Source organism: Mustela erminea, chromosome 12 (assembly GCF_009829155.1).
Source record: "Mustela erminea isolate mMusErm1 chromosome 12, mMusErm1.Pri, whole genome shotgun sequence".
In the NCBI taxonomy this organism is placed as follows: domain Eukaryota; kingdom Metazoa; phylum Chordata; class Mammalia; order Carnivora; family Mustelidae; genus Mustela; species Mustela erminea.
Window position 1 is genome coordinate 32,638,591 of NC_045625.1, and position 13,439 is coordinate 32,652,029.

The window sequence follows — 13,439 nt, forward strand, 5'->3', positions numbered from 1 at the left end:
ACCGGGCGGAGTCGGCCTTCGCGGCCTGCGGGCAGTGGGCACCCCAGCCCCCCGGCGTCCGCCGGAGCCACAGAGAGGCCAAGTGTCCCCGAGTTTAAGAGAATCTCCCTAAGTTTGTTTTGGCTTTTGGTTTTGGGGTTTTTTCCCCCCTAACAGTTAAATATAGGCTAGCAAGTCAGCAATTAGCATTTCCAATGGGGTCTCGGAGTTTTACAGAGTTTTCCCCCAGACTTTTATCTCATTTATTCCTCGGGGCACCCCAGTGAGATCTGTAAATACTCGGTGGGTTCTGTGTCGGTGAAGCTTGGCAGGTAGCCTTTGTAATGGTCTGGCTCAGGGAGCAACCACTCTGAGAGCCAGGGTTAGAGCCCTAAGTTTGCTTTGCAGACCTCCAGGGAGTCACGTAAGGGTATATTAAGCTTAAAATAAGTAAATATGTCATGTGTCAGATCAGATGCCATCTACATAGAGGATCCAAAGATTGAGAACAACTTATGAATAGAGAAAAGTGCACAATTCTATGCAATAACCTAAGGTGGTTTTTTTTTTTTTTTTGGAAGTGAAGAAAGACTCCTCCCGTTTTACCCGAGTTCCTTTAATGCCAAACAAAACCGTCTATATCAATTTTTAAAACATCCAATTAAAAATTAAAAGCAAAAAAAAAGTTTTAGAAGCATTTTGGGAAAAGACAAACACTTTATAGTACATTGTTTCTTGAGTCTTGTATTTAAAATGTCAGTTCTAGCAGACATCTCTGTGATGGGAAAATGATGAGTAGAGTGGTCTTCAGGATTGTCCCTGGAGGTCTGTAACTATAAGGTTATAAGATCCACAAGGCCATGAGATAAAGGCTTTTATGAGAAACTAGCAAATCGGTTACATGAGCGAAGGAGCAATTAGGAAACATCCTCTTTTAGGGTTTGAATATGTTTTCTCATGTAATCTTCAGACAACCTGTGAAGTAGATTGTATTTTACTCATTTTACAGATGAGGAACTGAAGTGCGGGGTCCCTAAGCTGCAGCTCCAACAAGAGGTGGAGCTAAAGTTTTAACTCAAATGGGTCTGACTCCAAAGCCTGCCTGCCATCTTTTCAGCTACACCATCAGTCTAACAGGAATGAAATCATAGCATGACGCCTGCTTTGGCACAGTAGATTGAGAGCAGTTGTAGAAGGCCTTCAGTACCAAACAGAGCGCGCGGGCAAAGCTATCTTGCAGGTAAAGGAGAGATGCTGAAGGAGCCTAGAGCAGGGTAGCTCTGTGCTAAGGAGAGTGGTAGCCTGGTGGCTGGTGGGGAAGGTGGTAGTGATCATTAGCAAGAAAAGGGGCAAATCTTGGGATCCTCCCCTTTTAGAACCAAACCAAGGGTATGAAGGACTCTTTCCCCGTGATACATAGCTCACAGGATAAATGTCTGTTTTATAAGATTAAGCTACCAAGTAATTAATAAACATAGCCACAATGTGCACGCAAATAAAAAGAAAGCAAAAGAGCCAAAGGAGGAGAGACTACAAACCCGGTACTGTCCCTTCTGACACAGCCGGTGCTGGCATGCACCTCTGTGAACAAAGAGCATGTGTTCCAGTGACATGCTTCTTTGTCAGGGGCTTCACTGCCAGAGGCATAAATAACACAGGCGGAACAGGGTGTGTCTCAGCGCCCTGCCAACGTCTTCCACTGGACTGTCAGTCCGCAGGCCTGAAGGGGCTGTTGTCACAGTGCCCTGGTTTTGAGTGTTGTTGTACTTAAGATCATTCTGAGTATGCATCTGGGTGCGAAAAAGAAGTAGAATATATAATTGTATCTAATCCACAATTATTTTCATGTCCAGAGATTTATGGATTTGAACAAGGGCTGAAAGAGATTAAGGAAAACTGAAAACAACTTTGTTTCTTAGGGAGTCTGAACTATGGGTGAATCTCTTTTTACTCCCATTAATGTTAATGTGTATATATATATCTTACTGCAGAATATGTCTGACAACACTCTGAACTAGTTTATAACTCCTTGGGCCTGCTCTCCACTTCACTGCCTCAGCAGCAACATCAGATGACCTGAGCCTTCCACAAACCCTGTGGCTGTGAACAGAATTTAATAAATTTGAAGGTGAGAGGAAACAGCACCACTCGGGCATTGGTTTAACTGAGTTTGAAACCGGTTTAGCAGAATGGGCACATTTTCTGTCTAATAAAGGCAGTATGTGAAGCTGGTGCATAATCTAGGGTGAGAAGATCATTGTTCTTTATTTTTTTTAAGGATTTTATTTATTTATTTGACAGAGATCACAAGTAGGCAGAGAGAGAGGGAGAAGCAGGCTCCCGCTGAGCAGAGAGCCCGATGCAGGGCTCGATGTGGGGCTCGATCCCAGGACCCTGAGACCGTGACCTGAGCCGAAAGCAGAGGCTTTAACCCACTGAGCCACCCAGGCACCCTGATCGTTGTTCTTTAAATACTAAATACTTCCATTCTTCCCCTCCTCTCCCAAGCCTATGTGCATACACTGGTAAGATCTGCCTTTTGGGTTTCCACAACAGGGCATGTGTACCAGTGACAGCAGTTAGACAACAAATGGGAGTTGAAGGATCTAAAATTCTCAACTAGACTGCAAGCTTGTACAAATATTCCTGATGATATGAATGGAGAGTAGAAACCTGGGGCCATCTTTAGGATGCAGGTGCTCTGCAAATGTGTGTTATGTGGAAAATAATGTCATATGTATTCAAAAATACTATCTAAGCAGCTAAGATTGTTGAGACAAAGGGAGAAAAGAAGAGCAAATGGGTGAAAATGGGGTAAGGGATGAGATCCTATTAGTCCCCCAGATGGTAAAAACGGGAGGAGAGAGTGTCTGGTGTATAGGCAGCTACAGGTCTGGTCAGGAGCCCCTGCCAAGGAAACCAGATTCCTTTCTGCTCTCTGAAACAGCTGTAGGTGTCCGGCCTTCCTGGTGCAGCGTGAGGAGCTATGACTAGTCAAGTTTAATATTTATTAAACATCATCCTTATGCCAAGTACTGTGCTTGGGACTTTCATGTACACTGCATCTCAGTTAATCCTGGCAACAGCTCACTGGGACAAGATTATAATCCCCTTTTATTGTTTAGGAAACAGGTTCAGTGAAGCCAAGTGGAACTCACATAACCAGTAAAGAACCTGGATTTCTCTGTCATTAAGGTCTCACTGTAATTCATTCCCATTACTTTGATCCACTAGTCCTCACAACTGCTTCTGAAAAATTTTTTTGTTTTCTCTGCTTTAAGAAGATTTACGTGCTCATCATGGAGGAGGTGGAAAGTAAAAAAAATAAAATAAAATAAAAAGCCAAAGCAAAACACCAAAACTGAGAAAATAAAATAAAATTTAGAAATTAAATTCCTACCAGTGAGACCTATCCACCATTAAGGCATATATCCTTGCAGGTTTTGTTCACCTGTGTATTTGTTAAAAAAAAAATTCATATTAAAAAAAACTATTATTTATCATGAGTATTAATTCTGCTCAATGTTTTTTGCTTTTCAGAGAGGGACTCTTGAGTTAGGAATTCTGTTCCATTGCTTATTGGCTGTGCTTTTGGACAAACCACATAACCTCTCTGAGGCTCAGGCTCATCCGGGGACTGTTGCAAAGATTAGACATGGTCATGTGGGTGAAGCTCCTACCTGGCACAGTACCTGGCTTTCTCCTCTGTGCCTCAGGCACAGTCACCACAAGCCCAGGTCTCTCCCTTTCCCTAAGCAGAGGCCGTTGAAGTTCTGCTGTGGCCTTCAGTCCTTTACCTCCAGTCCGTGTCCTCACCTCCAGTCAGTGTCCTTCACCTCTTATAGGGACCCTGCCCCTCTGGCTGAGAGAAGGGCTCACCCAAATCAATATACATTTTCACTCTTAAAAGGGGCAGGCCCCTTTTCAGTTTCATTCAGTTCTTGGTCTCTTGTGGAACTGGGAATGTGTTCCTGAGCTAGCCTGAGTGACCCCACAGCGTTGAGCATCCCTCTCCTCCACAATTAGCCAGCATCCCACCATCTGGACTCTCTCCTACATCACAAGGATTTCCTTGTCCACACAGGACTAAGACTGATCTCAGAGTCCTGCTCCTGATGACTGAACCTTCCATCTGTTCTCAAGCTTGCTTTGCCAGCTCCTGCCTGGCCATGGGCCCCTCAGTGGGCATGCAAGGTACTCCTCCCTCACTCTACACTCTGACATTACTCAGGGAATTGTTGTGCTCCCAAATTTGTTAGGCTCTTATTTTGGTAAAGACCGTAAGCCCCAGGTACCCTCACGTTCTACTTCCTTGAAAAGCAGGTTCCGGGTGGGTTTGTTTTGTTTTGTTTTTAATGTTTATCTATGCATGCACTATAGAAAACTTGGAAAATGTACTCAACAAAAAGAGGAAAATAAAAATTTCAATTCAGGGCAAAGCACTGCTCATGTTTTGGTGTCTGTTCCTCCAGTCTTTTCGCTACCCACATATGGCACTTTCTCAGTCTCAGGTTGCCAGAAGCATCGTCTCATTAATAACAGCTTTTCAGGGGGGCAGGGAAGGGAGAGCCCACTACATTAAATATTCATATAAATTATAAGAGACATCCTTATTTCAGAAATAGTAAGTAGTGAAAAAAAAGTATAGTACCTAGGAAATACTGTGTATATTACATTCAAATTATTTTTTCATAAGTGGGATGATACTGTAACCTGCTTTTTTGGGCTAACAATATATTATGAACATCTTTCCCTGTCATTGAATAGTCGTTTACAATATATATTCCTTGAGGACATTCTTCTGCAAAATGAAAATAGCTTTTCTTTTTCTCAATATAAAGACAATACATATGCATGTAGCAAATTCATGCAATGCAAAAAAGTATAAAGAAGAAAATAAAAGCCAGCCAAAATCCCATCACCTAGCGCCAACCACTGTTAACATTTTTGTGAATATTTTCTGAGTTATCTCTATGAATGTAGTTGCATATGTAAAATATAGAAATGCAGTCCTACTACAAATTGTGCTTTGTGACATGCTTTCCTTTTTCCCTTAGCAAGAGATTGCTCCTTGTCAATAAATATACGTCTCCATTATTTTACCTATGTATCTGTTTATTGGCCTCCTTCATTTTTAAAGTCTGCATCATATTTCGTTGTATGGACGTAGCATAATTTATTCACCTGATCTCCTACTCATAGACATTTACTTCCAGTTGTTCCCCACTACGTATAACAGCTTTGTACAATTAGGTCCGGAAAATAAATTCCTAGAAGTACAATTCCTGAAGCAAAGAACATACGTTTCAAATTTGGATGTGCACGGCAAGTTGCCCTTCAGAGGCTGGACTTCTTTTACATTCCCGTTAGCACCGCGTGAAATTTCCCCTCACCCTTTCCTAAATTAGGTACCATCTTTCAGAAAAACTTCAGTCAGTCAGCTTTCAAGTAATGACAAGGTTGAAAACCTAGGGATGTCAAGACAATTCAATGTGAAAAGAGTAGTGTTTTACACAAATGGTGCAAGGAACATTACACATCCACAGGCAAAAGAATGAAGCTGAACCTGTACCTCAAAGGATATACAAAAATTAACTTGTACCTCAAAGGATATTAACTTTACAGGAAATTAACCTGTACCTCAAAGGATATACAAAAATTAACAGTGGATCACAGACTTCAATATTAGAGCTAAAACCAGAAGACGCTGAAGAAAAGAAAGGAGTTAACCTGCATGACCTTGGATTAGGTAAAGCTTTCTTAGGTGTGACACCAAAAGCCCAACCCACCAAAGGAAAATGAAAGATACATTTCGCTAATCAAAATTTTAAAACTTTGTGTTTCAAATGACGCGGTGCAGAAGGTCCAAAGACAATGCGTGGGAGGGGAAGAACTATCTGGCAGTCGTATATCTAATAAGGGACTTAGAACTAGAACTCAACAACAGAAAGACAAATAACTAATTACAAATGAACAAAATATTTGAATGACATTTCACCAAAGAAGGTATGCAAATGGCCAACAAGCACATGAAAGGAGCTCAGTATCATTAGGCTTTGGGAAACACAAAGCAAAACTGCAGTGAGATACCACTTCACCCCCACTAGGATGGCCATGATAAAAATGATGGACAAGTGTCGGTGAGAAGGACGTAGGGGAACTGGAACCTTGTGCATTGCTGGTGGGAATGTAAAATGGTAGGGCGGCTCTGGAAAATAGCTCGGCAGTTCCTCAAAAAGCGAAACAAAGCCAACAATTTCATTCCTAGCATATACCCAGGATAATGAAAATATATGTGTACACAAAATGTGCACATGAATGTTTATGGTAGCGTTATTCATAATAGCTATAAATTGTAAACAATGCAGATGTCCATAAACTGATGACTGGGTAAACGAAACATGGCATAGCCATACAATGAACTTTTTTTTAGCCATAGGAAGGAATGTGGTACTGCTAGATGCTACAACATGGATGAACCTTAAAAAAATTATGCTAAATGATAAAAGCCAAATGCAAAGGCCACGTATGATTCTGTTTATGTGAAATATACAAAACAGACAACTCCACAGAGGCCAAAAGTAGATTAGTGGTTGCCAAGGGCTGGGAGTAATGGGGAGTGAGGGTTAATGAGTATGAGGTTTCTTTTGAAGTAACAGAAATGCTCTGTAATTTGATAATGGTGATGGATTTAATTCATATGCTCCTCGCCATCCCCTCCCAAATCCTTAAAAGGATTTTAAACTAAGGGTGGGGAGGGGCACCTGGGTGGCTCAGTCAGTTAAGCATCTGCCTTAGGCTTGGGTCAAGATCCCAGGGCAGGATCCCAGAGTCCTGGGATCCAGCCACACATTGGGCTCCCTGCTTGGTGGGGAGTCTGCCTCTCCCCCAACTTGTGCTGTTGCTCGCTCTGAAATAAATAAATAAAATCTTTAAAAAGACAAAGGTGAGGAAATTTTCCCAGAAAGCAGAACAAAAAGATAAATAGGAAAGAAGGAAAACTAAAATTAAAGGACAACCCAGGTGGTCCCATATTAAATTAATCAGAATTCAAGAAAGAGAGAAGACTAAAATGAAGGGAATTAGTGGAAGTCTACATCCCAAATGGTGAGATACCATTCCAATTCCCCTTCCAGAAGGCTACCAGCTAATCTCCAAAGGCAGGAGATTGGAGAATTCTTTTCAGACGAAGTGACTGATTTAAGAGAAAATATTTAAAATAAGCAGATTTATTTTCCCTTGGCTATATTTCTAATTTCCAAGGGCTTTTTCTTGTTCATTTTTCATAGCACCCTGTTTTTATTTCATTGTAACATCTTTTCCTTCTTTTAAGATTTTTTTTTTTAATTTAAAGATTTCACTCGAGAGAGAGAGTGGGGAGTGCTGGGGGGGAAACAGCAGAGGGAGAAGGAGAAAAATCTCAGGCAGACTCCGGCTGAGCGCAGAGCTCTCCTGGGGTTCAATCCCATAATCCTGAGACTATGACCTGAGCCAAAATCAAGAGTCCGATGCTCAACCAACCGAGACACCCAGGTGCCCTGAAGATTTTTATTTTTAAATAATCACTACACCCAACAGGACTGGAGCTCACAACCCCAAGATCAAGAGTCGAATGTTCCATCATTGAGTCAGCCAGTCGCTCTATTGTAACATCTTTCTATCTTTGAAGAGATAAAGTTGCATTCTCATATCTGAAATGGGTTCATTTTCTCCAAGTTCCTTTTCACTACCTCAGATTTTTGGCTCCTGTGTTAAGAGTCTTTCCTGAGTACCTGATCATTCTTGACTATTCATTCATATTTACAAGAGAGGCACTAAAAAGTTGAGTGGAGGGGCTCCTGCGTGCCTCAGTCGTTTGGGCGGCTGACTTCAGCTCCTGTAGTAATCCCAGGGTCCTGGAATTGAGTCCCACATCGGGCTCCTTGCTCCGTGGGGAGCATGCTTCTCTCTCTCCCTTCGCCTGCCTGCCTGTCTGCCTCTCCCCCTGCTTGTGCTCTCTCTCTCTTTATCCCTCTCTGTATCAAATAAATAAATAAATAAAAATCTAAAAAATAATAATAATAAAATAAAATAAATAAAAAGGCGAGTGGAAACTGTGTGTACCAGTAGGTCTTAAAGACTAATGGGCATCACGCCACGGTGCTCAGGAAGCAAGCTGGCACTTCCACTGCAAGACCCTCAAATGTCAGTATTTTCATTATCTACAGCTATAAAGGATGAACTTATTGAGCAATAATACAACACAGTTCCTTTGGATTTCCAGACTGAAATGGCCCGTGAAGTCACACTGTTAACGAGATTTCAGAAAACCAGAAATCCTAAACGTGTCCTAGGAGGAAAAAAAAAAGTCATAATGAAAGGATCAAAAGTCAGATGGCATGAGACTTCTCAAGAGAACATGGGAAACCAGAAGACAGTGGAGCAATTGATCCCTTCTGAGGAAAAGTATCCTCTGCTGAGAAGGTAACACACAGCCAAATGATCCCTCAAGATGAGAGAAGGCTACAAATGTTTTCAGACATTCAAGATCTCAAAATAGTAACCCTTCAGGCACCCTTTCTTAGGAAACTACTGGAGAATCCCCCGCACTGGGGTAGCTGGACAGCACGTCTGGAGAGCAACCCAGGATGGATGGAGCAAGAGGTCAGAGGGTTCCAGAAGGGAGGCTGGAAAATAAAAGTGAGGATTACCTCCCATGTAACCACACTGAGAGGTCATTTTACAGGTTTCACTGAGAAAGGGAAACAACAAAAAGGGGTCATTCTTAACCCCAGGAAAAAGAAAAAATTGTACGACAAATACCGGTACGTGGCTCGTTGGAAGCTAACATAAATAATCAGGTCTGAAAGGAGGGGTAGTCAAAACCGGACGAGAGTGACGGTGGAAGAGAAGGAAATTCCTCTTTCTCATGGTAGGAAGTCAATAGTTAATGGTCGGGGCACCTGGATGGGTCAGCTGATTAAGGATCTGTCTTCAGCTCAGGTCATGAGCCCAGGGTCTTGGGAACCAGCTCCCCACCCGCCACCTCCCAGTCAGGCTCCCTGCTCAGGGGGGGGAACCCACTTCTCCCTCTGCCTCTCCCTCTGTCTCTCCCCCCTGCTCCTGCTCTCTCTCCCTCTCTCAAATAAATAAAGATCCTTACAAAAAAAAAGTTTAATAAAAAATAGTTAATGGTAACAGTTAATGTCTCAAATTAAAAAAAATAATAACCTGAAGAGTACTATAACCATATTATTTACGTAAAAGGAGGCCAACACCAGAGGCAACAGCTGAAAAGAACTGGAACAACTCTCTGGGAAGAATGGGAAGTGAGGTGGGAAGTGTGGGACAGGAGCCCCTGTTTGGGTAAGAGCTCTGTAGTCCTATCTGGAGTTAAAAATCTCTGTCCATGTTTTAACTCTGAAACAAATGAAATTTAAACAGCAAGCAAGCTGGCAGAGATAGCTCCTGGCAGTAGCTGTGGATGCTGAGAAAAGGTGTTCTGGCTGCCTCAGATCTGTTCCCAAAGGGCTGGATGTCCCCAGAGTGGCCAAGAGGACAGACGGTGTGGGAGGTGCTGAGGGGCTAAGGGACTTCATACCTTTTCCCAAGTGTCTGTTCAGAGAATGAAAGTGGTAGGATATGAGCTCAGTTTGGGTCAGATTTTCTTAATCCAGCGGCAACATGCACTTTATATTTTTTTAACTTTTTAAAAAAGATTTTATTTATTTATTTGATAGAGATCTCAAGTAGGGGGAAAGGCAGGCAGAGAGAGAGAGAGGAGGAAGCAGGCTCCCCGCTGAGCAGAGAGCCCAATGCGGGGCTAGATCCCAGGACCCTGGGATCGTGGCCTGAGTTGAGGGCAGAGGCTTTAACCCACTGAACCACCCAGGCGCCCCAATACTTTATTATTTTATTTATTTGACAGACAGACAGCAAGACAGAGAACAGAAGGGGGGGTGGGAGAGGGAGAAGCAGGCTCCCCGCTGAGCAGTGAACCCAATGTGGGGCTTGATCCCAGAACACCAGGATCATGACCCAAGCTGAAGGCAGACGCCTAACAACTGAGCCACCCAGGAGCCTGCAACATGGACTTTAAAAGAAAAGAAATAGGCACCTGGATGGCTCAGTGGGTTAAGCCTCTGCCTTCGGCTCGGGTCATGATCTCAGGGTCCTGGAATCGAGTCCCACATCGGGGTCTCTGCTAGACAGGGAGCCTGCTTCCCCCCCTCTCTCTCTGCCTGTCTCTGCCTACTTGTGATCTCTCTCTCTGTCAAATAAATAAATAAAATCTTAAAAAAAGGTGGGGGGGATGATGCTGAGACCATAGCATTGCTTTTCTGTCCGGTTTTGCATGGTGTCGGGAGATTCCTAATTTCTCCAATTCTTCAGATGTTCTTTACTGAGAAGCTGAGAGAGGGCTGGGGCCTCCTAGGAAGTCACTGTTTTTCACCGGACATCCTGGTTCTTCTTGCCACAACAGCCTGAGCAGGTAGGTTTCTCTCACTTGCTCACTTACATTGAGGAATAGTTCCATAGGGTAAATTGGGCAGATGTTAAGCGTACAGTTGGTGAGTTTTAACAAAGGTATATATGTATAAAACCGATACCCCAAAGAAGTTAGAAAGTATGGCTATCCCATTCCCCTGTAACCCTTCCAGTGCCCTATCGGAGGCAACCCTCATCCCAAATTACATTCCCAAAAGATGGTTTTGCCTGTTCTTGAACTTCGTATGAATGAAATCATCTCTCGTGTCTGACTTCTTTCACTCAACATGGTATTTTTGAGATTTATCTGGGTTGCTGGGTGTTCAATTCTTCTAATTAATGAGTCCTATATTAATGTATAAAAATAATAATGCAACTTGTTTACCCATTTTCCGAGAAGTTTCTTCTCTCTGGTGACCAGCCTTGTTCCTGACCTGAAGCACGTCTTTTTATGGCACTTAACAGTGTTTTTTCCACTACGTGGAGTTGAAGGGTAAACAGCTAGCCTTTTTTTAAAGACCGGCATAATGTACACACATGCTATTAATGAAACCAGGTGAAAGACATGTTCATTTAGGTTAAGGCTATTTCTGTACCTGGAGGAGGTCAGTTAAAAGCCTGTGACAATAACCTCCGTGTGAGGTAACTCAAGTCCAGATCAAGTGTTTTGCTGTGAGGGGAGAGAAGGAGGGACAGGCAAGCTACATATTTCACAGGAACATTCGACCAGGCTTTGTGTCAGATTAGATGTATGGGATGAAGGAGCGGGATGAAACAAGTCGTATTTCAAGGTGATCATTTATCTGCCCATTGAGTCCCTCTTTTCTTTACAGGTTGGGCTGATTGGTCCCTCTGCAGGCTCGTCCTATTAGGGAATTTAAGGAGCCCTGGTTCAGTGGCTCTTCGCCCTCCAGACCCACCGTACCTTTCATCCTGCTTCTCGAGACTAAGTTCTTACCACGTACCGTGGCATTTTTTTTTTTTTTTTCATGGCATAGTGAGATTGAGAAAAGAACACCGAATTTGGAACCATGTGAACATAATACTTTTAAAACAAATAACTTCTAAGTGTAATCAAAGAAACTATCTCTATAAATGGTTTCGTACTCTAGGCTCCTGAAAGGGAATGGGTGCTGAGACTGGCTTGCTCCTAGAACCCTGAAGTCCATTAGCCCATTAATCCTGTCACTCTGGAATAGCTGGATGATAGGAAACTATTTCAGCCTAATGACAAAAAAAAAAATCACTTGGGTTGCAGTGGGAAGAACTCTGCTCCAAGAGTAAAGAATTCTGGACCCCGGGCGCCTGGGTGGCTCAGTGGGTTAGGCTGCTGCCTTCAGCTCGGGTCATGATCTCAGGGTCCTGGGATCGAGTCCCGCATCCGGCTCTCTGCTCAGCAGGGAGCCTGCTTCCTCCTCTCTCTCTCTGCCTGCCTCTCTGCCTACTTGTGATCTCCCTCTGTCAAATAAATAAATAAAATCTTTAAAAAAAAAAAAAAAGAATTCTGGACCCCGATCTTGTCTTTACTGTGTAAGTTAAGTTCTTTCCCCTCTCTGGGTCTTCTATTGAATGAAGGAACAGGACTACATGATCTTTGAGATGCTTCCAGCTCTGACATGCTAGAATATAATGCTAATTTCTAAGCAACAGAGGTTATCAGGATATTTATAAAGGGTTTGCTAGGGGCATCTTTATATCTAAGACAAGAAACCTTTTTCCCTTTGATAAACTTAAGTAGATATCCAGAAGTGATGAGTCAAGTGCGGTGTATTCCAGGAAAAGGAAACTGAGTCGTGTTTCAGTAGTACTACTGGTGTAATCCCAATGCTGTTTGTTGTTAAGATCAGGATAAGGGTGTATCAATGATATTTTGTAAAGGTAGGGCACTTTATATGGGTATCAATGAACAGGATCTCAAAGATCATAGCGTTCAAATTCTAGGGTGACTCAAACATGAACTTTGGTGCTAAGGAACTCACCTCCTCCTTAGATGCTTCATTCCATTTTTATATCACTCAGATCATTAGGAAACTATTCTTTAGAGGAGCTGAAATCTTGATTTCACGTAGCTATCAGTCCTAACTTTGGTCTCTGGAGCTACAAACTACACTTGCTTTTTTTCTGGCTAAGGTTGCCAACGGCTGAAATGTGGGCCAGTATTGGACTATGTCTTGTGGGCTCTTCATGGCATTTAAAAATACCTCAATTCGTTTCCAATGTGGAAACATCACGAGATTTTTTTTTTTTTTTTTTTTTTACATAAACTGCTTTTGGCTCTCTTGAAAGATCAAAATATCTGTAGCATTTCCTTCTCAGGATGATTCTTCCCTTTTTTATCAACAATTCAAAGTTTTGTTCCAGTCCCCATCTTCCCTGCCTCAGCCTATATGCTTTGGGAGAAGCTGATCCCACCCTGGTTCTATAATAGGGCATGTAAATTAGTCCTAATTCATCAGCATAGTCTCACCTCTTGTTACCTTTGTTGATCCAGAAGTGAGGACTGTCTTAGATTGGGTTCCCTGGAAATGGATTTGAGATGGAGAGTAACATGCACAAGGTCTATTAAGGGGTGTTCTTAGGGCATACATCTGTGGGGACGTGAAGACACCAGGGCAGATGTGGACAGAGCTGATCAGCTAACTGCAATGTAGTTACAACCAAGGCCTCAGATGATCCCACCAAGGACTTGAATGGGGAGGACCCTTCAGAATGGTTCCAAATTAAAGCGTAGGGCCCAGGCTCATCAGCCAGTGGCTAGCCTCAGACAGCACCTTGTGATGGGGGGTATAAAGCCTTGGGGGAAGTGATTTCCTGAGACCTGAGACTGACTGCAAGAATATTCTCAGCATCTGAGACACCGCTATGTCCAGCCTGATGAGGGAAACTGAGCAGAGCTTCACAGTACCCACTACAGGCTCATGACCCAATCTAGACTAATGGAGGTTTGCTGAGGTCTTTGAGAAAGAGGCTTCCAGAAATGACCTTTCTTTGTC